Source organism: Pseudonaja textilis, chromosome 1 (assembly GCF_049901715.1).
Source record: "Pseudonaja textilis isolate UNSWEBS1 chromosome 1, rPseTex1.2, whole genome shotgun sequence".
In the NCBI taxonomy this organism is placed as follows: domain Eukaryota; kingdom Metazoa; phylum Chordata; class Lepidosauria; order Squamata; family Elapidae; genus Pseudonaja; species Pseudonaja textilis.
Genome location: NC_141990.1, coordinates 41,205,668 through 41,232,948, shown reverse-complemented (window position 1 = coordinate 41,232,948; position 27,281 = coordinate 41,205,668). Strand labels below are relative to the sequence as shown.

Genomic DNA, 27,281 nt, shown 5'->3' with positions numbered 1-27,281 from the left:
ACTACAAGCTTTCCTGGGTTTGCTAAACTTCTATGCGTCGTTCCTACCCCACAAAGCGTCAGTAGCTGAACCGTTGCATAGACTTCTAGACAAAAACACTCCGTGGCATTGGGGTCCCAAAGAGGAATACGCCTTTAAGGCAGTCAAATTGCTACTCACTTCGGACGCTGTCCTAATACAATTTGACCAGCACCTTCCTCTAGTCTTAGCTGCAGACGCCTCACCTTTCGGGATTGGGGCTGTCTTAAGCCACAGACTTCCCAACGGCTCCGAAGCGCCAATCGCATTCTTTTCTAGAACCTTGTCCACAACCGAGCGTAATTATAGCCAAATCGACAAGGAGGCCCTAGCCGCCGTTGCTGCGGTCAAAAAATTCCATGAATTTCTTTTTGGTCACAACTTCGAACTTGTCACAGATCACAAACCACTGTTGGGGCTCCTCTCGGGAGAAAAACAAACACCGCAAGTCTTGTCCCCCAGAATGACTAGGTGGACCCTATTCCTGGCGGCCTACTCGTACAAACTGGTTCACCGCCCAGGAAAAAACCTCAGCCACGCCGATGCACTCAGCCGCTGCCCATTGCCAGCACCCGTGGAGGACCCGGACCCGGTCCATGCCATTTTCGATGCCAGTGAGTTCGACATCCCAGTCACCGCTGGCGACATCGCTCTCCACTCCAAAAAAGATAAACTTATCGCCCAGGTTCTGGACTGGGTACGGAGGGGGTGGCCGGGCGGTAACCTCTCAACTGAATTCTCACCGTTCAAAACCCACCAGCAAGAACTTTCCAGTTTACAGGGCTGCCTGCTATGCGGGACCAAAGTTGTCATCCCAAAACCGCTGCGCACACCCGTCCTGAGGGCATTACACGAGGGGCACCCTGGCATCGTCTGGATGAAAGCGTTGGCTCGGAGTTACGTCTGGTGGCCGGGCATGGACGACGAGATCACGAAATGGGTAAGCTCCTGCCGCCCCTGTCAGGAATCCAGGCCAGCACCACCGATCACCACCCCAACCAAATGGGAAAGTACCAATGCACCGTGGTCACGGCTGCACATTGACTTGGCCGGGCCCTTCCACGGCAAGACCTTCCTGGTAGTCGTGGATTCGTTCTCCAAATGGATCGATGTGGCTCTCCTACCCACAACCACCACCCGAGCAATTGCCCAGGCTCTGACCCGTTTATTTGTTACACACGGTCTACCTGACACCATAGTCTCGGACAATGGGCCCCAATTTACGTCTACAGAATTCAGCCGGTATGCCACCAACCTGGGCATCCGGCATATCCTAACGGCCCCTTTTCATCCCGCCAGCAACGGATTGGCGGAAAGAGCCGTTAGATCAGCAAAAGAGGCGTTGGCAAGATTCACTCAAGACGACTGGCACTCCAGACTCTCTCGCTTTCTCTTAAGCCAACACTCGACCCCATGTACTGTCACAAATAAGTCTCCAGCCGAATTATTGATGGGCAGATGTCTAAGGACAGTGCTAGATAGACTGCATCCCCACTATTGCCCAGACACACCATTGGGTTCTAACACTAGGGTTAGGAGTTTTGTATTGCAGGACCAAGTTTTCGTCAGGAACTACGCAGGCGATCCCCTGTGGGTACCTGGGAAGATCGTGGCCATCACCGGGCCAAGGTCATACCACATCCAGTTGGAGGACGGGCGTATCTGGCGGAGGCATCTGGACCAGATAAGAAGTCGCCAGGGCGAACATACCAACGCTGACCCAGGGCCTGCAGTGACCTTCCAATCACCGCACCCGAATCCCAGCTGGGACTGTCAGAGTGACCAGTCGCCACCAACCGAGTCAAGGGAACAGACGGTAGACCGGGACCATCCTACGGGGTCATCAGCCGTACCAGCCGACGACACCACCGGGTTGCGGGACAATGACAATTCAACAATCCAACCCGAGGACTGTGACCGCTCCCAGACTCCAGTCTGGACTCCAGATCGACCCTGTTGCCCGGCAAGGCCAGTTCCTGACTCCCAGAACTCTATGCCACCTTGTGCATCGCCAGAACTGCACCGGTCGGGGCGCTCACACAAACCACCAGCTTACTTAAAGGACTATTCGTGTTCGTATCTAGGGGGAAGGGGTGTTATGTCCTCGGGGCTGACACAAGTTCCCCCTCAGGTCCGAACATACTGCGGGGGCGTTTGCAGCCCCCATTGGCTGGCTCCCTTCGACAGCCGGCTATAAAAGCCGGCTGCTAGGTCGAGCCAGCCGCTGTTCGCTGGAAAGTCTGTTGTTAGCCTACAGACGCGACAGCCCCCTTTATTCCCCTGAATAAAGTGTGTTATTGAGATGCTCTGGTGTGGCCTCCCCATTTGTTCCGAGATAGAACACTAAGCAAGACATTTGTTAAGTTAATCATGGCAGTTGTTAAACTAGTAACATAGTTGTTAAGTGTTAAGTTTGTTAAATTCCTCATTGACTTTGCTTGTCAGAAGGTCACTTGGACACTGCATCCATCATAAATATGAGTCAGTTACCAAGCATCTGGATTTTGATCACGTAACCATGGGGATGCTACAATGGTCGTAAGTGTGAAAAATGGTCATAGTTCACTTTTTTGTAATTTTGAATGGTTACTAAATAAACTGTTGTAAGTCGAGGACTACATGTACATATTTTTCAGAGGTACTGCATGAGTCCAGAAAAGGCAGGGGGTGCTTTAAGGAGCCACAGGCTATTCCTACTATTATTCCTACTACTATTACTGTACTTATTGTGATGATGATCGGTCGCACAGTCAGATGTTTAGACTCAATTTGGCGTTTTTATTCACTTATCAAGTCCTTCACAAGCCCCTGGGATGGGCAGATTTGATGGGGTTAAAGGTATTGTCACAGGATCTGAGCTGTTCCAAGTAAATCTGCTTTTTGCCATTGGCTGATGGTGATTTTGTCAATGCTGATGTGGTTCAAGTGGTGCTCCAGGTGGTTTGAGATTATCCAAGGTGGCTATTGCTATTGGTACTATCTTTGCTTTCTTTGGCCAGTTGTTCTACTTCTGTTTTCTTCAGTTTTTTTCTCCTCCGTCTCCAAGTACTGTTACATCTTCTATCCAGACTTTTTTGTGGGGTCTTTCTTATCGACTAGGGTGTTGTGTGGTAGGGGCCTTTCTGTTTGAATTCTGAAGCCCCAGAGCAATTTAGCTTCTTTATTTTCTATCACTTTGTCTATGTCACAGCAGTGGTTGCTTTCAGGCAAATGGTATTTCTTGCAGATATTCCAACGCATCAGTGTAGCTACTTTGTCATGCTCCTGTTTATAATCAGCCTGAAAGATGTTCTTGCAGTAGCTAACCAGGTGGGCCCACTGTTTCTTCAGCTTCTTTGCAGAGACAGCATTTGCTCTCTATTGTTGTCTTCTTAATCCTGGCTTTGTGTGAATTTGTTAGTAAACGTGGTCTTGTGCAGCCAGAATTAGCCCTCTATCTCTTTCTTGAATTTTCCTGTTTTTAACCATTACCAGGTCTTATTATATATGCATTGCCTGCTAGTTTTTTTTTTTAATGTATTGACCATGTAAAACTTTGCCTTGCCATGTCTCTTTTCTTTATTTGGTCTTTTTTGTAAGCCAGTTTGGTCTGTCTGGTGTTGAGTTCATGGTGTACTAGTTTCAGTGCATCCTCTTCACTTTCTTCAGATATACTTCCAATGCCCATTTTTCTTCTTCAGCTGTCTGGTGTGTTTGAAACATTCCACATCCACCTATTTTCATTGATAAATAGAGACTGTCAACATCACTGCCTGCATGAAGGGAATGTTTCATTGTCATTGCTTTTCTGGTCTTCTTATCCAGGGCCTTTAGTTCTGCTTGAGTCCAGTCCTCTATTCCAGCTATGAACCTAATGACTGGAATTGCCCAAATGCTAATTGCCTTGATGGTACTTCCTCCACTGAATTTGGATTTTAAGATTTTCTTCACCCTGATGATGTATTCTCTTCTAACCTTCTTGACTTCAGTGTCCTTGAAGTTGTCAGCTTGAGAGATCACCAGATATTTTTTAGTGACTTTTGGTGTTATTTCTATAGGGCATCTTGATTCCTTCCATTTTCCAATATCCCCCCCCCCCCGCCGTGGATGGTTAGGGTGGCATATTTGTACAGTCCAAACTCCACTGTAATATCTTGGCTAGGTATAAAGACAGCATTGAGCAGCTATTCTGTTTCAGATAGCCTTTCCATACAGCTTCAGATCATCTATATAAAAGTGGTGGGATAGTCTGGCAGATGTTTTTGATATTTGATAGCCATGGCCTGATTTGTTCAGCGTGGTTGATGGAGGAATCAATGCAATGACAAACACTAGTGATAATAGTGAATCTCCTTGAAAGATTCCACTTTAACCTCTCCCAATCAATCGCCATTGTCCAGCAATTGTGTTTTCCATTGTGCAATTGATTTTTGCACAAAGCTTCTGATGTTTCTACTGACTCCTGTTATTTCTAGGCCCTTGATTATCCAATTATCTGGCAAGGAGTCAAATGCCTTCTTGTAATCAATCCATGCTACATTCAGGTTGGTCTTCCTTCTCTTGCATTTTTCTGGAATCATCTTGTCAATGAGGATCTTTTGTTCCTTTACAGTTTGGGCAATTTCTTTTCTGCTCATGTGGAAAGAACTTATTTTCAATTAGATCCTGATGGACTATATTAGCTACCACACCGGTTAGTACAGTTTAAAAGGAGGTAATTGGTCTGTAGTTGTCTGGTGCAACGTCTTTTGTTGGACCTTTCATTATCAGGTAGGTTTTGCCAGTTGTTACCCAATCTTCAATTATACCTCCTTGCAAAATGTTTCAAACTGCTTGGAAATGTGGATGCAGACCAGTCAGAATGTTCAATCAGAAAACCATGCAGTTCATCTTTAACCAGTGCTGACCAATTCTTGATTTATTCTGCCTTTTCCTCCACCATTTCTGCTGTTATTACTACTTCTTTCATTTTAGGTTCTTTTTATTCTTGTTGTCTTCCTTTGTCCAAGCTGCATTCTTGTTATACAGATAGAACTCAACTTACAACAATTCGTTTAGTGACAAAGTTACAACGGCACTGAAAAAAGTGACTTATGACCATTTTTCACACTTATGGCTGCTATAGCACCCCCATAGTCATGTGAATAAAATTCAGATGTTTGACAACTGATTCATATTTATGATGGTTGCAGTGTCCCAGGGTCATGTGATCTCCTTTTGTGACCCTTTGACAAGCAAAGTCAATGGGGGAGCTAGATTCACTTAATAAGCGTGTTACTAAATGAACAACTGCAGTGATTCACTTAACAATTGTACTAAGAAAAGTTGTAAAATGGGGTGGAATTCACTTAACAACATAAATGATGGGCTCAATTATGGTTGAGGACTACCCATATTTCTTTGGTGCCCAGAACTGAACTGTTTCTTCTTTGTCAGGTGTTGATTGTTTCATTGTAGATGAACCATCTCCATTGATGGATTGGTAGAAACATTTCTGATTCAACTGAAATTGGAGATTATGACTGTAGTGTGCAATTTGAGCTTCATTATCTGCTGATCTTCTTAAGTAGAGTTGTTATTTGCTGCCTTCTTATTTCCAGTGCTTCCTTCATTTTCCTTGTTTTTCTGGATGACTCCATGATCAGTTATTCTTTTTGTTCTTCAGCTTCTGATCTTATTTTCTGACCCGATCTTCCATTTTGATGGTGCACTTCTTTTCTTGTTTGTCAATTTTGCATCCAAGGTATTCAATTATAATTGCAGTTCTGCTGTACGTTAATTGGTAGGTTTCTTGCAGTGAATTGATGCTTATATTTGATATTACAGCATTTACACCTTTTAATATTTATGCTAGTTGTTTGGAGCAAGCTTCAGTGCAGGCAATCTTATTCTGTTTTTGGTTATTTTAGATGCCTCATTTATTCTATTCTTTCAATTTCTGCTTTAGTTAGAAGGTTTTGTTCATTCTGAGGAAAGGATGCCTGGTTTAGGAGAGAAAACAGTTCAGTAACAATGCTAGCTTCCACTGTTGCTGACTCTCTCTGGTTTGCCTCTACCTTTTAAGCTGCTTCTGTCAAGACTTTGATTTCTTTGCCCTGAGTAGACCTTTGCAGTTCTTTCAATTCTGCTTCAGTGAATATTTTACTTTGTATTATAAAATTGATGTTTATCTTCTAGCCTATGTTATGTTATTTCTGATTCTGGATATTGTTCTTTCCAGAATGGTCTTTTTTTTTTCCCTTCCAAATATTCTCATCTTGTTGGACTTGAGTTGTAATAACAGATAATTATTTCTTTGTTTTTGACCTTTGATTGTGATAGGTAAACAACTTTTTTTCCAGTAATCCTGCAGCTGCCGGCCCTGGTTGCTCAGTCAACAGTCCTGAGTCCTATGTCACCAGATGTCCAGGAACTCCAACTCCTTGTTGACCCTGGCAATGACCAATCTGGTATGGGGTTCATCACATTGTTTATGGAAAAACACTCTTTGTCTGGCTCCTTTGATGAGATCCGTGCAGTATGGTTGACTCTCTGGTATAGCTGTCATCCTCCTCAAAGCATGTGAGCTCCACAACCACGTCACTGGGAGTTTATTATTATTAATAATTAAACTTGTACACCTTCTAACTCCCAATGACATTGAACATTTCAGAAGAATGAAAAGATACGATAGATAAAATAAGATAAACTTTGTCATTTTTTTATTGTGAGCATACAGGCACCCATTAGAAATGAAATTCTGTTGCCTACTCTCAAAATAAGGTATAAAAGAAATTACAATAAAACTAACAAAAAGGGAAACAAAGATAAAATATGGCAAGAATGACAAATGAGATGGAATGAAGCAAGGGATCTCATTGTCCCTCACCAAAAGCCTTCATGGCTCTTCTAAACGACACCAAAATGTGGACCATCTAGATTTGGAGGGCAATGTCATTCCAGACAGCAGGTGTTGCTGCAGAGAAAATGTACTTCTGGGATCCTGAGAGATGAGAGACTGTTTAATCAAGCAACCTGGAATATGCCAATCCTGCAAGACTGAATTGGCCAGGCAGATGCTGTGGGAAGTAGACCCTATTCCATGAAGGGCTTTATAGATAATAACTAGGATCCCAAATCACCCCAGAAGCAAACTGGCAAGCAGTGCAGTTCACAAAGCAATATGTACAATATGCCCTTCCAAAACACTGAATGTATTAATGATCTGTTCCATGTTTTCTATTTACACAATGGAGTTATTAATAATATATTTCATTTTTAATCCTTTGCAGTACCTTAAGTCATACCAATAACAGGGCTTTGAAAAAGATTTGTCATGCTTTGGACCTGTTATGAGTACAGCTTCTTCCTGCTATTCAATAAAGCAGCTTTGCTGTTTCGATTGTCATAGCAATTGATGCATCTGATTAAAGCAGCCTCATCTCCTTTTAGTCTTATACAGAAGCTTCAAAAAAAAAAAAGACTGGGTACTCTAATGAACAGCTAAGAGGTGCTCTGCTCATGTAAGACCAAATATATATTTCTGAGTCATTTTCAGTCATGCTAAAATAATTTCATCTCATCTCCTTTTAGTCTTGTACAGAAGCTTCAAAAAAAAAAAAGACTGGGTACTCTAATGAACAGCTAAGAGGTGCTCTGCTCATGTAAGGCCAAATATATATTTCTGAGTCATTTTCAGTCATGCTAAAATAATTTCAGCAATTATTACTGTCTGTATTCATTCCTACATAGATATACATTTTAAAAAGAGGAATTACAATAACTCTGAAGCAGTTTTAAAACAGATATTAGGGACTCCAGCTTAGTCATATCTGAGTACTGTATTCCGATCATTTTCCAGTTGGGCATAATCAGGCTGATGTCTGCTTAGCTTCATTGCTGTGGCAGGCATAGATATTCTGCTAAAGGAGTAAGTTTAAATAATACAGAAATAATATGGCATCTTTTTATATATGCTGAATTTCGCATTCACAGTTGAATTACCATGACTTGCCTTTTCATCTTAGAGTTCGGAGTAGCCTGAGGTAAAATGGACACCCAATGAAACAACAGCAAGAACAACAATAATAAATGGTCCTCATAAGGAGTTCTGGATTACAGTTGATTTGAGATACACCTCTTCAAAAGATTAGTCATTATAATGGTCTGACATATTCAAAGAAGGGTGATTAAAATGGAGAGGCAGGGGACAAAGTTATATGAAGAAAGAAGATATTAAATAGGCTGAAAATAGTAAAATTAGTGGAAAAATGTTTGTCCCCAGTGAAGGGACAATTTTTAGCATGTAATAAAAGTGTGAACAAAATCAAGGTTTTGGACTAAGATGATAAACACGAGTAATATCTTTTCTAGTTGAAATTATAATGTTTCATATACTTATTTATGTGATATTAAAGATTACAGATATCTGTCACAAAACATTGTGTTGAGTTTCAGAGAGATGTTGGAGTTTTGTGCAAAGAAAGAGCAGCAGTGAAATAAATTCTCTTTTTCCTCCTTTCTCAGTGAAGTAGAATTGAATGATTGGGCTTGTGACAGAAATATGACAAGATTAACTTGTTGGTCTTCTGAGGAAAATAAATGAGTCTAAAATAGTTTAGAAAATTGAATCATTTTTTTCTTATTCTTTGCCTCTACTATGAGGAATATTTTATGTAAATATTAATAATAAATATCCCCATAACTAGTGTGTTGTTACCTTTATTAATGTAGATTGGTACAAGCCTCAGGTTGGATCTGTTCTGAACAAGATCAGAACAAATTCATACCTATGTGCTCTATCTTGAAGAAATGGAAATCTGTTCTGATTCTCCCATTCTGTTCCAGGATTTAGGAACTGGTCAGATCCAGTGGTTATTTCTAATTGTTTTCCAATAGAAAATGAGAAAAACACATTTTATTTGTTCTGGCCAAAACTAAAATTTTGTAAACATTTTTTGAAAAAAAATTAAATAAAAAGAACTAATTAGAAAAATTGTATAACCATTTGTAAAGTATTACCTAATTAGGTAATTAATAGTACTGATAAGGCATCTGGGAACATGCAATTTAATGTTCGAAAGCTGCAAATCACCTTTGCAATATATTTTAAAGAAAATTGAACTGAATTTTGAACATGTGGAAGGCACCAGACTGGGGAAGGCTAAACTGATTTTAATAATAAAATGTGTTTAGAAATTACTGCAGCTGATTGGTCTAGTGTGTATTGGTCTAGCATGTATAACATTATATGTACAGTATAACATGATCTCTTTTGATCCATATATATATATTTAAAACAGTATACAAAAAACAAATCACCCCTACCAATTCTGCAAATGGTAACTATTGTCTTCTAATTACCTAGTATTCATTATCCAGAGGGATGATTGCCACTTTTTTTATTATACTTACTGTAATTTTTGGAAAACCAAGATATCACCATAGTCACAACAGCCAGGATGATGAATTGGACTGAGCCAGTGGGAAAAATGAATCACCTCCCTCCCCCAAATGCTATCAATCCCAAAGTATTGCAAGAAAGGAAATACAGATGCACACAGTTGTTGCAAGTTCTACAACAGTGATTTGCCTCCAAATTCCATTGGCAAATTGTAGCCCCAAATTTCATTGCTGCAACTAGAAGAGGAGGACCAACATATCCATTAGGTACAACAGGCCTAAAATCAGGAAGAATAAAAATGAAATAGAGTTTATATCTGTGTCTTTTGATAATTGTTTCTTCTTGTACCTTTTAACAAAAGAATAGGTAAGAAATATATACAACTTGAATATCAGACTGATAACCTTATTTGTAACCTAGATAGCATTAATACTAAAATTTAATAGAATTTTCAATTCAGTGTGCAACAGATATAATTAATTAGGAACAGGTGATTATTATTAATTTTTGTTTTCTTTCTAGCATCTTATGGGTCCATTTTTTTCATCAACCAAGTATTAATCCACTGTGACAGGAATTGACTGACCAGCTTATCTCCAAAGCCTACCACCATGGGCTGAAAAAGATTGACTGTCCCAAAGCCATCTGGCTTTCATACCTAAGACAGGACTAGAACTCACAGTCTCCTGGTTTCTAGCTTGGTGCCTTAACCACTTGACCAAACTAGCTCTTGTTACTTATATTATTATTATTATTATTATTATTATTATTATTATTATTATTATTATTATTATTATTATTATTATTATTATTAAATAACATCTCTATTATTTCCTGTTCCTTTGTTTTCTGTTCCCTTAAGTTCTATTGAACTGGGTTGATGTTGTATTTTAAAATTTTGAAATGTTTATAAAATTGTTTCATTTTAACTCTGTTCATTGCCTAAAATCACTTGTTGAGGTGGGCTGTGATATAAATTGGCTAAATAAATAAATAAATAAAATGTTGAAAAAATCATAATGAACTATAATTATATTACAATTATTTTTATGGTAGGAGGGAACCACAAAGGCAAAAATGCCTAAAGCCAAGGAAAGACATAATGCAGCACTCCATGAGGAGGCTTTTGAAGAGACCAGTACGGGAGGACTGCTTTATTTAGAATACTGTCCCTGATCCAATATTTTCTCTTTAAGATGACCTAATCCTTTCTCTTAATTGGAATGTTCTCTTTTATTGAAGAGAGTGAGTTTTTTGTGAAGAACACATGGGTCTTGACACTCTCATTACCTGTTTGTTCATTTGCCTTACATCCAGCCTGCGTGTATTACTTACAAGAGAGGCTGCTGCATTTTCTTATTGCTGGGGTTGTTAAATATCATAGCTTTTAGAGGGCATCTGAACAACAGGCAGCAGGAAGATAGAACAGAGGGAGGAATAGGCTGTTCTGCCTGGCAGTGGATTTCTTCAGTGGGCCTAAGGCCAATTTTTAACACCATCAACTCTGAGAGAGAGATAGACACCAAAAGTCCAGTCCCATAGACAATGTGTTATTTGAATTGCTGTAAAAGTTTGAATAAGTTGCCATTTTTCCTAAACGCTTCCTTACTCATTTGATGCACAGTTTTGAACATTCCTAAAGACAGTAACATTTTGTCTGAAAAATAATAATAATAAAGCATATCTTAATTGACCTGGGTGGGGGCGTTGACTCTGAGTATGCTGTATAAGCAAATCTGTATAGGTCTCTGATGGTGGAGCTTCTGCAATGCAAACATATTGCTTGTTCTAATTAAAGTGAGTTATCACAGGTTTTTATAGTACATTCCTCTGGTTTCTGTGTAAGAATGCCATAAAGCTTCAATTTAAGCTTTATATGCTAGCCTGAATTTAAACTCTACGAAAAGAAGGAGCTTTCTAACTTGGAATATCTGGGAGAGGAGATGGAGGAAGAGAAAGTTGTTAGTTAAATTTTGTTTCAGAACTGTGATACATACCTCCTCCAGCTTTTGTAGCTGTTTGCCACATTTTTGCTGGCTCCAGAGACAATCAGCAAGGCTCTATCCCTTCAATCTGTGGCCTGTTTTCCTCCTCTGTCTGGTTTATTTAGTGATAGGATAGGGATTGCTCAACTCCCATTTCTTTGCACTGAAAACTTATATGATAATACTGCATGAACAAATAATGGTAATGTCCTTAATTTAGGGCTGTCAGATCTGAGCCACAAACTTCTGGATAACTATTAGCAACAAAGAGAAACACAACTAATATTTTGATGCTATCTAATGGTCATCCAGATTTTTGCAGCACAAACATGATAACTCTGCACTACTTTATTTATGACTGATCTGATCAGCAGAAGAACAAATTAAGTCCCACTCTCCCAATCTGGCATCCTTCAGAGATGTTAGGATTATGAGTCCTAATAATCTGAGCCTGCATTTTAATCAGAGATTTCCTGGGAGTTGCAGCCCCAGAATCTCCAGAAAGTGCCAAATTGGAGAAAAGCAAAATAAGTTCTCTGTGTGTTGAAAGGTAAAGTGAAGGTCCAGTGTATCACGATATCACTTTGAATGAGAGATACTTACACACTTGTTCATTTCTCTGTCTGTGAATGAATTGGAATTGCACTTCTCCAAACTGTAAATCTTATTATTTCTCGGCACCAATCTCAAATTGTACATTGAAGTAGCTATTCTGAGGGAGAACAATATTTTTAAGTACATGTTTTGAGCGTATTAAAAATGCAGATTAACATGGGGATCAGAACAGAATGGATTTATGGATAAACATGCAAAAGTAACATGGATGGGACATAAAATTGGCCCATCCCTAGACTTTTGCCATGAAATTCTATCCTGAGAGTATAACTGGATTGACACATCGTACTTAGGAGCAGAAGCTAATATAATTTATAGATGTACAGTTGGCAGATCATTTGGAGGTCTTGTATACTATGGGCTGCATCTCATGCACTGAAGATAGGATTTCCTCTTACAACCTATGAAATTCTCCTCTCTGTCATTCTCTTTCTCTCTCCTCTCCTTTGGAAAAAGAACTAAAGAACAAGGAAGCAATACAACAAGACGCCCCACGTAATCTTTTTTCACTGAGGTGGTCTTCACTCCACATATTCCCCTATCAGAGGGTGTTTAAAAAAAAAACTCAAAATGGCAGCCATGACTTCACAGTCAAGTTCTGCCCTCCTTTTTTTTACATACGTTGTGCCAAGCTTTTCTGTCTTCCTGCAGGATTTTAACTTGCAGTGATCTTTGAAAATCTAGAGAAATTATTTTTATTGTTAAAATCTTAAGCAGCTAGGGCCATTTTTTTCTTTGGACATTTTTTTTGTGGGATAAATGAGAATGGATAGAGACGAGGTTTTAATGATATATTCTATATCCAAGAAACATTTTCCTGCTGGCATTTATTTTTCTGAATGCTTTTAGAATTTTTCCGTGTTTACATTGTCCTTTTAGCATTTCTTTTTTGAGCTGTGTACCCTTTGAACCATTTGTCAGGATGCTCTCTTTACAAATAAAATAGGGAGCATTTCCTTCCAAGTAAGCATGGTTAGGAACAAGCCCTTCTCACTAAATTAAGGAATGGTTATTTGGCACAGAGTAACCCACTGGTTTGAAAATGAAATATCATATCTCCTCCCTTTCTCTTTAAGAGGGTTGAATTGGCAAAATTCAGCAGATGAAATGTTCCTATCATAGCCCAGAGCTAAGTTCCTTCTATTTTCCATCAAAACTGTTTTTAAAGTTCTAGACAAAGGAATTACTTGAATGGGGTACATAGCATTTGAAATACTTGCCTATATTTCTTATATCCTTTGCTATTTGTAAGATCTTCAGAAGGTGGTCTAAACTGAGAAAAATCTGATTCATTTGCCCTGTCAGATTCTCCTTTCAGTTTTAGACAAAATGAGCTTGATAGGTTCAGTTTTAATCTTACTGTTTCTGTAGTGCTTTTTGTGCCTTGTAATTTCCATTTATTTGTTTTATTTTTATAGTCATCTTAGGGAATATAAATACAATATTGTTAATAAATAAAAATATAACATTTTGAGTTATTGCTTAAATTACATATACATGACACTCTGGACTTGATCCTCCATATACATATACATATACATATACATATACATATACATATACATATGCATATACATACACACACACACACACACACACACACATATATATAAAATATATATAAGTATATAGATAAGTACCCGTGAAAACTTAAGAAAACATACACACAGACACAGACACACAGACACACAGACACACACACACACACATATGTTTTCTTAAGTTTTCGCGGGTACTTACCTGTATGGCATTCAGCTTTGTTCGGGTATTTTCCCACATCATTGTAGTTGTGCTTTTAAAATTGTAGCAACGTTTCGGCAGAATCTCATCTGCCATCATCAGGCTTCTGTACAGATGAACACTATACAGAGGCCTGATGATGGCAGATGAGATTCTGCCGAAACGTTGCTACAACTTTAAAAGCACAACTACAATGACGTGGGAAAATACCTGAACAAAGCTGAATGCCATACATATAAATTTCTTTGTTGTCATCTAGTGGTCATTTTGATTTTTGCAATTCAGATTAACAAGTTGTACCCTTCAGAAGAGCGTTATAACATGTTAAGCACTGGAATATGCTGTATGTGCCAGCATACAGTGTTATTATGCAACCAAGAAAATTAAATTGATAAATAAGAAGCAAGTATTAAGATTCTTGGAAAATTCTCAATATTTGCAGAAGTAGAACAAGCAGAGGAGTTAGCCAGCCTATATATTCAATAAATACATACATAAAGGAAAACCAAGGAAACAACTCTTCTCCACATAGCCCAGAGAAGACTAAACTTATTTGGTGGCTTCAGAATTGATTTGGATGGAAGAGAATTGAATGAAATCCTTTAAAAAGGATTGAAAGGTAGTTGTTTACTTCACTTGAATTTAAAAATGCCATGTTCTGACATTGGTTTGCAGAATCTGCTGGTCAGTGCACTTTTATTGCATTACCCAATGTCTTTTTATATTGCCTAAATTAAACTCTTCACTGAGAATAATAGGTCCTCAATGTACAACAGTCTGAATAAAATGGGGTAAAGGTAAGATGAAGTACATTTGGAGAATATAGCAATACCTCTTGCAAAGAATGTAGTGCAGCCAGTAGAGTTGTTCTGTTGCCTAATTTAACTTTAAAGGTCAAATCAGTGCCTGCATTTCATCTCCCCGAATTCTGCAATTACATCTCTGTAGAGCCAAGACTTCTTGTTAAGTAGAAGGCACAGAATTAAATTGCCATCATTTTTAGCGCAGGTCAACTGACACATTAACTTCTTATATCTAGTATGGTCTATTGGTAACAAATTTAGGAGTGCGTTTCATTTTCATTTACTCTGTTCTCTTTTTATGCATTTAGTTTAATATATATGGCAAGGCTTTCACAACCTGTTAGTGTTGCAATTTAATTAAAGAGTTAGGCTACCAGATTTGGACTCCAAAAATCTGGACAACTGCTAGAAAAAATAAAATATTAGTTTTTCTCTCTCTCTATGCTGCTTCCCAATAATAATCTGGATTTTTGCAAGCCAGATCTAGTTGTGTAGTGTAGCCAACAAGCTCAGCGTTTAGGAGATCATGTACCTGGGTCTGGCAACTGTCATGAATTATGGCAGCTCATAGCTAGTTAGTCCATGTAGGAATTGGGCAAAATGCTAAAATAAAGAACAGAGGAGATGCATCAAAGACTTTGCAGGCATATAAGGGAAAAATAAAAGCATCTCTGTAGTAAGATGCAGAAATAAGATCATTAAGATGATTTAAAGCCAAACTGACTTGGAACTTTTATTGGGACCACTTGACTTGTTATTTCCTATTAGCACTTAATACATTCTGTACTGTTGTTATTGAAGACACTTTTTTTTATCATTCCTTGCCTCCACTTCCACAACATTTCTATAGTTCAGAACATGCTCTGGTCTTAGGACCTGAGTCAGATTTTAAGACTACAGAAGGAACATTAATATAGGAGCCAAGGACTCCTGCTCTTTATTTGTGGTGCTGTGCTAAACAAAGTTAAAAGGTGACAAGTTTGAAACACCTAGAACGAGTTTTAGATAGGTGTACTGATCTTACTGCAAATGCTCCTACAGCATTCTGTGATTTCAGAAATGCCCATAGCAAAAAAAAAAAAAAAACACCATAAGAATACTTTTGATAAGGTCAAATTGATTACATTAAAAACATTTTGTATATTTCCATGCAAAGGAATTAAGAAAAACAAATGAAATAGAACTCCTGGTCCATGTTCTAATCAGCCAAGCATTTGTCCATAATTCTCTGTGTTCAAAATGTCTGGTTCATCCCATTTTTTCTGTTTCTGCCTACTGTGTCCCACTATTCATATAGTAGCCAGAAAAGACCCTCACTTTCCGAGTCCCTTTCCTGTTGGGGATTCTCATCTACTTTGTCAAAATTTGGGGATGACTGAAACAATTGTGATGCTCTGTTCTCCAGTAGTCCTGCTTTGGCTGTAACCCTGCTTTGGCCCTCAGCATCTTAAATTACTGTTAAAAGGAAATAGAAGCCAATAGGGAGGCAAGCTGGAAGTAAGCTGGAGCCTAATAAATTCTATCACAATAAATAAAGAAGACATCATTCAGAATATTTATATCTCTGAGTTCTAACCTATATGAGAAAAGAACAAATTGTAGCTTTTAATTAGTACTGTTGAAAAATGTCTCATGCAATGTACGGTTTAGGCTAGAAAACATGTATCTTTTTGTGTGAAATACATATAAAAGATGCAAAGCAGAGGACGTTCAGCATAGAAGTCAGTAAAAATTGATCAGAATTGTAAAATAATTCTAAACCAGAGAGCATTTTAATTTTTGGACAAATAGCAAGCCTTTGTTGCCAAAAAGACAAGGTGGGTTCCAAGCAAATTTCTCCAATATGGAGGTTCAAAAGTGAAGCAGAATGACTACATAAGTTATTTTCCAAGCCTTAGTCCCTGCTTAATCTCAAGCAGTGGAATGGACCCAGAAGAATTTGTGCAAGTTTGTGTGAAGAAGGCTTCCCATACATTTCAGAATGAGTTTGCTTCAGGATTATAACAAATAAAATGCAGCACCATCAAAAAGTGCTCTTGGCCAATATTCACATCATTATAAATTACTTTACATTGTGGAAAACTTGATATAGTACAACATGAATATATCTTTTTTCTTTGCATGTCTGTATGCATGCAATTCCTTTTTATCTAGTTTTGAAATATGTTAAGTACATGATGTGTCACAGTAAATTCTCTCTGTATCTTAAGTGTTACTGTGATGTCTGCTTGCCTCTTTGGATTCCTTCTGATTCTTTGGCATAATCCCTTTCTTTTCCCTTGTTGCTCTGATTCCAAAACAGTTAACAGATATAACAGATAATCAAAGTTGGGAGGGACCTTGTGGATCATCCAGTCCAACCCCCCGCCCAAGCGGGAGACCCTACACCATTTCTGACAAATGGCAGCCCAATCTCTTCTTGAAAGTCCTAAGTGATGGTACTCCCACAACTTCCTAGGACAAGGTGTTCCATTGGTTGATTGTTCTCACTGTCAGAAAGTTTCTCCTTATTTCCAGGTTAAATCTCTCCTTGTTCAGTTTCCATCCATTATTCCTTGTCTGCCTACAGGCGCTTTAGAAAATAGCTTGACCCCTTCCTCCCTGTGGCAGCCCCTCAAATATTGGAAGACCACTATCATGTCTCCCCTGGTCCTTCTCTTTACTAGACTAGCCAAGCCCAGTTCCTGCAACCATTCATTGTATGTTTTAGCCTCCAGTCCCCTAATCATCCTGGTTGCTCTTCTCTGTACTTTTTTTAGAGTCTCAACATCTTTTTTATAACGTGGTGAACAAAACTGGATGCAGTACTCTAGGTGTGGTCTTACTAAGGCTTTATAGAGTGGCATTAGTACTTCCCTTGATCTTGATTGTATCCCTCTGTTAATACAATTTAGGATTGCACTAGCTTTTTTGGCTGCTATTGCAGACTTCTGGCTCATATTTAGCTGGTTGTCCACTAGGACTCCAAGATCCCTCTTACAGTTACTGCTATTGAGCCTGGTTTCACCCAGTCTATATGTGTACTTTTGGTTTTTCATGCCTAAGTGTAGGACTTTACTTTTCTTTATACTGAATTTCATTTTATTAGATATGGCCCAATGTTCTAGTCTGTCAAGATCCATCTAGATCTTGAGCCTATCTTCTTGGGTGTTAGCTATTCCTGCCAGCTTAGTATCATCTGCAAATTTGGTAAGTTTACCAAATTTGGTAAATTCCCTCATCTAAGTCATTAATGAAGATATTGAAAAGTACTGGGCCAAAGATGGAACCTTGTGGCACCCCACTGCTTACTTCCCTCCATGTAGACTTAAACCCATTAAAGACTACTCGTTGAGTGCAGTTTACCAGCCAGTTGCGAATCCATCTAGTGACGGTGCTATCTATTCCACCTTTTTCTAGTTTACTAAGAAGTAGGTTGTGGTCTACTTTGTCGAATGCTTTGCTGAAATCTAAATATATTATGTCCACAGTATTTTTCTGGTCTACTAATTTAGTCACTGTGTTGAAGAATGAAATAAGATTGGTAGAATGAAATAAGATTGGTGTGGCTGACTTATCTTAACAATCACGGCAGTATATATTTTTGAAAGAAAGCTATTTTCATTTGTAATTCATTTCTTTTCTTTTTTTAAAACAAATTTTATTGATTTTTTAAAGACAAACAAAACATAAGACATAAAGGCTTAAAACCTCCTTTCTAAAAATTACTTATAAGTTTTAACAAGACAAATAAAACATTATTTTTTAAGACATAGTTCCACATTATCATATTTCCATTTAAGCACGTATATATCTTTTCCAAATTTCTCATTATTTCTCCCTTCACTTTTATTCAATTATATTTCTTTCTATCAAAGTTTTATTAATTCTCAATCAAATATAAACATTTATACAGCATGGTTCCAGATTATCACATTTCCATTTAAACACCTATATATCTTTTCCAAATTTCTCATTGTTTCTCCCTTCATTTTTATTCAATTATATTTCTTTCTATCGAGGTTTTATTAATTCTCAAGCAGACATAAACACACAAAATACAAAACATAAAACAAGACATAAAAGCATAAAACCTCCTTAATTATCATTTATACACGTCTTTTCCAAGTTTCTCATTGTTTCTCCCTTTAGTTTTATTCCTCCAAGGTTTTATTAATTCTCAATCGAACATAGCTAACCAAAACACAAAACATAAAACATAAAACTTATTTTGAAAAGTGGCTTAGCCCCGGGTTACATCTTTTTTTACAGACCTATATCAAATTCATGCTCACCTTATATACCATTCTTATCTTATTTACCATTCTATATTTTCTATATAACTTCTCCCTTCTTTTCACTCTCTTAATTATATTTTGTTTATTTCATCTTATTTTGAAATCATTATACTTGTATCTTTTGTCCGTTCTTTTCCAATTATCTATATATCACTCCTCTTTAACAGAAAATTTCCCCTGTGATTACTTTTAAAGTGTAACGCCTTTCTATCTTTCCCCTAAATTAACACTTAAAATAGTAGATAATTTCCATTCTGATTCTGCTTAGTACATTCTACATGTTGCATTTTAAAATAAAGGAATAATAAATTTATAATATCGTTAAGTATATAATTTCCATTCTAATTCTAATTCTACTTAGTACATTATTTTAAAATAAGAAAATGAAAAAATAATAAATTTATAATAACATTAAAGCAATATCAAGTTAAACTGTAACTAAACAATCATTTTACACATTCTCTTTGATATTTTATTGAGTATTGAGATCTATCATTATTAAACATTTTAATATTTTAATATTTTATTAAATCTTATAATATTCCAATGGACTATTTCAAATACAAATACTACAATACTATCTTATGTACTCTTGCAGAATCTTTCCTTAATACTCTATCCTTTATCTCTGAAAAAAATAGGCTTTTTTACATCTTGTTTCAGGCCTTTATGGCTTTTTTCCCCTTTTTCCCTCCCTTTCTTCTCCAGTCTGGTCTTTTTGCCCCCCCCCCCCCAACCTCCACCTTTTTAACTTCCCCTCTCTGTTGTATTTCTCTTTTCTGTTGCTTTCTAACATTGTACCTTTTTTTCACCTTATTTTTCTTTTTCTTGGTTGTTTTATTAACTCTTAAATTCTCATTTTTCGTTCCTCTCTTCCTATTTTCTTTCTTAAGTGAACTTTTTTGTCCATTAAAAATGGCGGCTTCTTCTTCTTCTTCTTCTTCTTCTTCTTCTTCTTCTTCTTCTTCTTCTTCTTCTTCTTCTTCTTCTTCTTCTCCTTCTTCCTCATGTATTTGCTGATACGTAGAAACTGCCATTTCTAAAAAGTGGAAGACAGCTCCCAAAGAATCCTTGCCTTCTTATTCTCTTTCCTTTAATTTTTCATATTCCATTTTTAATTCATCCACAGATAGAGCCATTGTAAATTTTTTAAAAACAACCCAAATGTTTTTAGTCTTAAAGTAATTTCCAAGTGTCAAAGTTATCAAACAGTCCAAACAAACACAAAGTATTTCCTCTTCTTCTCTTTGCAGAATCCCAAAATATATTCTAAAGCCGTATTACAGTTAGTTGCTAGTCTTATAATCTTCAAGGTGTCTCCTCCAACAAATTTTTGAAGGTTTTTTTAGTCCTCTCCTTCCCACTTATAACAAAGAGCTTATTTTTACCTTAAAGAAGCAGGTTTTTCAGTGCTCATTTGCTTTCTCCGTAGGGAAGGGGAGTAAACTTTCCTTCAGCACTTTCGCCGCTTTAACAACTTCTTTTGGAAACAAATGTATCAATCCAAAAGTCAGTTTTCCAGGGTGTTTAAAAGTATCTTAATGTCCTGGTTCAGCCAAGATAACTTTCTCATTCTGATTCTTCCTCCTGCACAGATCTTATCCGGTTGAAGATTCCTTTGTGGCTGCCATTTCTGACAGCTGCTCCACCGCCTCAGAAAAAAGGAGTCTAGCCGGCTGGGGAAAGGGGTTGCGATATCCCCAGATGCCTGCCCGGATCTCCTCTGTCTTCCGCTACCTCTTTGGGGTAGCGACAACCCCCAAATCCAATTGGATCGGGGGTACCTCAGCGGCGAGCGCAGCAGGGACCCGCAGCGTCGCGGATTCCTGCCGCCGCCGAAGCCTGCAACCGGAAGTCCCCCATTCATTTGTAATTCATTTCTGACACCAAGCAGAGTGCCCCTTCCCTGCTAATGGCTACATCTCCTTAGCAGGGTTTTTCTCCCCCTTTCCACATGATGATAATGATTGTAAGCTATAGATCGAAGTGGCCATCACTTTAATCAGATAATCAAAAACAGCAGTGTATGCACTGGTGGGATTAAAAATGTTTTACTACCGGTTCTGTGGTGAGGCTTGGTGGGCATGGCAGGGGAAGGATACTGTAAAATCTCCATTCCCACCCCACTCCAGGGGAAAGATACTCCCCACCCCACTAACCTGCTTTCCAGCTCCATTTCCTGTGTAGGACAACAAAAGAAGACCCAGCCAATCAGTTCGGACTTGGGAGAATAGATGGGGGCAGGGCCAGTCAAAACCAATATTTACCAGTTCTCTGAACTACTCAAAATGTTTCCACTACTGGTTCTCCAGAACTGGTCAGAACCTGCTAAATACCACCTCTGAGTGTAGGTGTGGAAGTAATGACATCTCAGGTTTTGGAGACAGGGTTTGTTTTTTTTCACATAGAGCCAAAAATAAAGAGTTATGCACTGTTTTAGTTATTTGTTCAAAATGGTTGTAGCAATTTTTTTTGGATGGTTTACTGCCATAATGTCAGAGTGTGATTTCTGTATAGTTTTGATGGCTGCAAAATGAAAAACAGCATGGTGCAACGGTTAAGGTGCAGGACAAAAACCAGGAGACTGAAAATTCTAGTAATTTGTTAAAAGTATGGAAGGAAGGTGTCTCGATGACTTTGGGCCAGTCATTCTCACAAAGTTGTCATTGTGGGGAAAATAGGAAGAAGGGAATGCCATTATTACACAGTCTTGAGTTGTACAAAATAAAAAACAGTACATAAGTCTAATCATGGGCTATGGGTTCTGCACACATTGCTTTATGGATGTAAGATATCCATCTTTGTGAGAGACAATCCCATCATCTGTTATAGGTCTTCCTTTGAGACCATATGTTCCTTTCCTACTCCAATAAGTACCTTCTGTGCACCTAACCATAAATTAGATCTCTGCAGATTGCTCAGAGAGCTGCTTTGCCAGCTATCCAATGAAATACTTTCTGCACAAAAAAATAAGAAAAGTAATAATTAAAAACAAATCCATAAAAATCAGCAGAGTGAATTAAACTGCCCTAAAGGCTAACTTAGATTACATGCTGAAATGTTCAGGCAATTAAACAGTTCTTTTCACAGTACCAAAATGTCAATAACATTGGCCAGCAAAGGGCACAACCTGACATTGGTACAAACAAAAGTGATAAAAAAGCAACAGAGGAGATATTACAGGAGGCTATTTTGGATGCAAGAGGTTTTTATTGTCTTCTGTATTTCTACTGCTAAATTGCGCTGTTTCAAATGCTGAAGTTCCTGAGTTCTAGGACTGTAGACTAGAGCAAAGGTGAAAACGTGTGCCAACTGAACCCCTATCCTGGAGAGAGAGGGAGGGAGAGGGGGGCGGGAGGGAATGTTTCGGGTCCAGTTGGAATGCTTAGAAGATGTGCCTTTTCTGCCATGCCCACTTTATGAAACATTCTCCCTTTTGAGATCAGGATGACCCCAACTGATGGACTTTTTGAAGGCCCTAAAGATCTGGTTCTCTGTCTGAGTCTGGGGCCCTAATTGTGTGCAGGGACCCACTTCTTGGTTGTTTTCATTATTTGGGTTGTTTCTTGGCTGCCTGTATTTTAACTTCAATGATGTTTGCTATTATTTATTTGTTTGTTTGTTTATTATTTCTGTTCGCTGGCCAGTGTCCCATCTTGGGGTAGACAGTCATATCTATTGGATAAATTAAAAAAAAATTACAGCAGAGGTAATGAGCTAATCCAGTCTCCTGACCAATCCTTAAGTACGTCTTCTCCTTTCTTCAGCCCTTCAAATGCTCTTCATCTCCCAATATTCCCAGCCAGGATGAACAAAGACCATACCCTCTGGGAAACAGGAGTTTTGAAGTTTAACGCATTATATTGAAATAGGTTACTTTGAGCATGTGCCTGAATCCATGTGCTATATATATATTAAGCGTCTGCTTAAAAATAACCAAACCTCATATAGGATGACAGGGATCTTGTTTATGCCAGATTACTTGGTTCGTCTAATCCACTTTAGTCAGAAGCTGTGCTCCTCCAGACTCGCAGGCAGAGATCTTTCACACCCACAGTTAATTATGATCCTTTTCACGACGGAGACCAGTGATCAAACCCAAGACCTTTAGTATATGAAGCAGGTGCCTTTCTATTGAGTCCAAAGAGAACTGACATGTGGGAACACAGGGGGTGGGATGCTATCAAAGAGCAGCTGACACCGAATCGGTTCGGTCTTTCGCCCACCTGCCTGCCCAGGCTCTAGGCCATCCTTTATTCCCTGCTTTTCCCTCCTCAGCTGCTTTGCACGGCACAGCTGAGGTTGAAAAAGCAGGAAACCAGAGTATTTTCAAACGCTGCGCACCGGAGCACAGTGCTTGTAAGCTGTCCAGGCGGCACCACTGATGATTTATTGCAAAGGCTGCACACATAATTGTCCCCAGTTCGGAGAACCGGCAAATCGCTCCACTGGCTGGCCCCTCCCCTCCCCGCCCACTCACTCCTTACCTGGCATGCGAGCCATCCAACTGGTTTGGTAAGTTGCTATTTTTCCTCCCCCCGCCACCATCAGCTGTTCTGCTTTGCCAGGAGATTTAGATTAGCTAGAAAGCAGGAAATCCTTGGATTTCTTGCTTTCTAGCTAATCTAAAAGCAGAGCTGAATCTTCCTTAGGACTGAAGCTCTTCGGTGCAGACTCAGGTAGCCAATTACAGATAGATCTCTAAGTTAATCTGTGATTTGGTGAGCAACTCAATCTGCCTGCCTAGAGCTGGAATGTGTTATAGATTTCTGTTTGAAATTTGCCTCATCTGAAATCCTAATCTTTTCATGTACCACCAAGGCACTACAGGTTTCAAGTTGTGGAAGGCCTTTGGGCTAGAGAATTTTGTTTGATCTACATTTTAAGCAAATTGACTGAATTTGCAATCCCTGGATTTATACGTGGATCAAAACACATTTATCCTTTGGGTTTGCTGTGAGTTTTTGTAGCACGGTTCTTGGCTCAAAATTAGCATTCAGAATTGAATTGACCCAGTTTCCTAAATCAAATTTCCAGTTCAGATAGAATCATTTAAACAGTCCGGATCATATTTAAAAAAAAATCAGATTAGTGGCAATTGAAAAATTAGTAATATTAGTACTTACTTGTATTTTTAATTGGCCTGCACTTATAGCTGAGATGGAAATAAAAATTGTTCCTCACAATGACGACCCTGTTTGATAGATTAGGTCAGAACTGATCTATGGAGAACAGTCTATGCAGATATTACTTCTATTCAGTTTTTAATCTCAGAAGGGATAAGTAGATTGTAAAAAGAAATTGAGGACTAAGGACTAAAGAACTCCTGGATTTGGAAGTGGGACAAACACATTTCTTTGTGTGCAAAATGGTATCCCTAAGGACACCAGCTATTTCACTGTAGATATTCACATTGAAGTTATAGATTATTATTCGCACTTCCAAAATAATGTAAACTTTGCACTTGATAAGTAATAGATTCCTTTTAAATTATGCTATCACTATGCAATTATGCAATTACTGCTATCACTATAGGATCTGGCTAATATATCTTGCTTTGATCTTCCAAGGTGGGATTTATTTACTGACTCATTCATTCTATTTGATGCCATCCAAAAAAAGCAAAAGCAAAAAAGGCACACCCAGTATAAATTCCAAAGCACTGTATCAACAGCTGGCATCCAACCAAGGGGGCACCAGAATACCTAATCCTTAATGGCTCTTTGGAATGCCAATAGGATGGGAGCCATCTCAATTTCCAGAAAAGCCTCATTCCACAGGGTGGGCACTGTGCACTTCCTAGGTCCACATAGATGCATTGTTTAATTGAAGGAACCCAGAACATGTCAGATCAAATTGGTCAGACAGATATCACAAGAGAGAGATTCAAGTAACAGATAACAGATAATCAGAGTTGGAAGGGACCTTGTAGGTCATCTAGTCCAACCCCCCACCCAAGTGGGAGACCCTACACCATTTCTGACAAATGGCAGTCCAATCTCTTCTTGAAAGTCTCAAGTGATGACGCTCCCACAACTTCCGAGTAATCAGGCCCTATGCCATATAGGGCTTTATAGGTCATAACCAGCATCTTGAATCACACCTACAAGTACACTGGCAATCGAAAAGGAGTCACAAAGGCATACAATGCTGAGAATATGAATTACCCTCATTATGAACCATCAAGGTTTTTTTTGCTGTTCTTAGTGGTTGTTAGGAATATATTAACAAATTTCTAAATGGAAACTGCATTAAGATTTCAATTTTGTAAGCAAATAGAATGAAACTCTTAACTCTTTTCTGATTAGATCCAAAGTAATTCAGTTGGATTTCTTAGTTTCAGTTTCTCTTTTCCCTTCTTTTCACTCATGACAGACAAAATAAGGGTGGAGTTAGTTTAAGAACTGGGGAAGAGATGGCCGTAGAAGCAAACTTCTCTAGCTTGGTAAAATCTCCTCTAAAGTATTATTTATTTCAGGTTGCAAATTCCATTTGCTGGCTTGGTTCTGATTTGGTCTTCCATGGGTTGGTTTGTCTCGTTCTTTTTGCATTTATCATTGAAAGGCAAGAGACGGGAAGATGAGGACAAAGATACCAACAGTTTTAAGTTTACCCTACCTTCCCTGATGAAAAATCGACAATCTTTTCTTGTAATGTCCAGTTGAAAGGAAATATTTGGTCCAACTTCTTTCCTTTAAAGTTTTGATTAATTGACAAATACAAGAGCCCAGCATAGAAGGTGGGAAGACTGTCTTGTATTTTTTTAATAGGTTAAAGAATATCAGTGATTTGACTGGAAAAATAACATGGCAGAAAAGATTTTGCTTGCTCTTTCTTTCAAGTAATTATGGGGGAAATCAAAACAATTTCATATCTGTAAGTACATCTTCAGATAAATATGAATTGCCCAGATTGTGGAATTTTTTCACTTATGGCTCATGTTGAATGTCATTTGCGATATGTTAAGAATGTGCTGTTTTGCCAGGCTTTTAGCTGAATTTGTGGTCTGGTGTTATTTAGCGTCTTACTCTCATTGTTCTCCTAATCTTGTTTTAATAGATATAAATCTGCTATAAAATAGATTTAACTTTAAATTCTCACAATTACATTGTGAGAGCAATGTAACACAATGTCAGAGCCAAGGATAAATTTATTTTCAGCATTTTATTTCCTACAGTCAGTGAGTGTTGTAATTTATTTGTTTCTTTCTTTGCCAGTTTGTATGCTGCTTCAGTCGCTGAAGTAATTCTGGATAAATGCAGCTACTCATCTGACAGTATATTTACAATCTAATCCCCTCTCCAAAAAAGCTCTATGATAATCAGTTTATTACATTCAGCACAATTGTTGAGTTTGCTATGTCAGTTCCAGCTATTAACACTCTTTGAACTTTAAGAAAAGAGTTTTGAACAGCTAAAGTGAAAAGCTTTAGTTTCAGCTGCAGTTGCCAAATTATCTTACAAAGAACTGTCACTGTTTAACTGACCAACTCCAAATTCTTCCTGTCAGAGAAAAAAGGAAAAAGCATCTCAGCCATTTTCCTGATGGTCTGATTTTCTGTCTGCTGCTCTGACTTGAATGTAAATAAAATAATGGAAAGGATTTTGATCTCTTCATTCACTTGCAAGAACAAGGACAATCTGTCAGTTACTCTGGCCTTCCAGAAGATGACATCATCACGGCTTCTCTTTTTTAAAAAAGTAATGGAATCAATCTTGCACACACTCACTCACACACACACACACACAAACAGACACACACCATCACTACCAAAACCAGTGCCAGATGTTCCCAGAACTCTGGAAGCAAGAATCAAGGTTAGCAATGCTTTAACTCTGTTTTATCTCAACACAGTTTTCTTTGAATACTGTATATAAGCTCTGTGTGTGCAAACACTTCTCTTTCACACTCTTTCCCCTCACTCTCTTTTCTCTCTTTCTCTCTCAGAAATATGAGTCTGTCATGTCTGCTGTACTACTGCTGCGATAAACCCCAGACTCAAATCAACCTCTTCTGGTGTCAAGTTGGTGCCAGAAATTCTTTCTTAGCAAAGTGTTCTAAGCTTTTATTGGAAGAATAAAAATTTGGGAAAAAGAACCTCACAGAGGTTTTTATGGTTTATGTGATTTGTTTTGACAAGAAACATGTTGTAAAGGGACAAACTTTGATAGAGTTTTTAGAAATTATAAATATGGTTTAATAGCAAATTATCTAGTAAACAGTTTATCAGCCAAATGTTGTTTATAGATGGAAATGGTAAAGTTACAAGTATCAGTGCAGCTCGTTGTGAACAGAGACATCTCAGGCTTATCAATAAATTTAAAGAAGTATAAGATTTTTTAAAAAAACTATGCCAACATGATTATATTAGTCTTTTGTTGCACATCCAGTTTTGGAAAAAGAAACACATGTCTCTTATACATTTTTAAAATATTCTAAACAAGTTGTTCAAAGATAATGATTTTAATAATTATGAGGAATT

The 27,281-nt window shown here is 38.1% G+C and overlaps 1 protein-coding gene and 1 long non-coding RNA gene across 3 annotated transcripts in view; both read left to right on the top strand.

Annotated features, from left to right (window-relative positions):
• The window catches only part of PRKCE (protein kinase C epsilon), a 304,751-nt gene that overhangs the window by 15,112 nt on the left and 262,358 nt on the right, over nt 1-27,281 (top strand). The gene's annotated exons all lie outside the window — the stretch shown is intronic.
• Nucleotides 7,374-10,403, top strand: LOC148127574 (uncharacterized). Its single transcript, XR_015743414.1, has 2 exons — nt 7,374-9,645; nt 9,902-10,403. It is a non-coding gene; the product is annotated as an uncharacterized LOC148127574 (long non-coding RNA).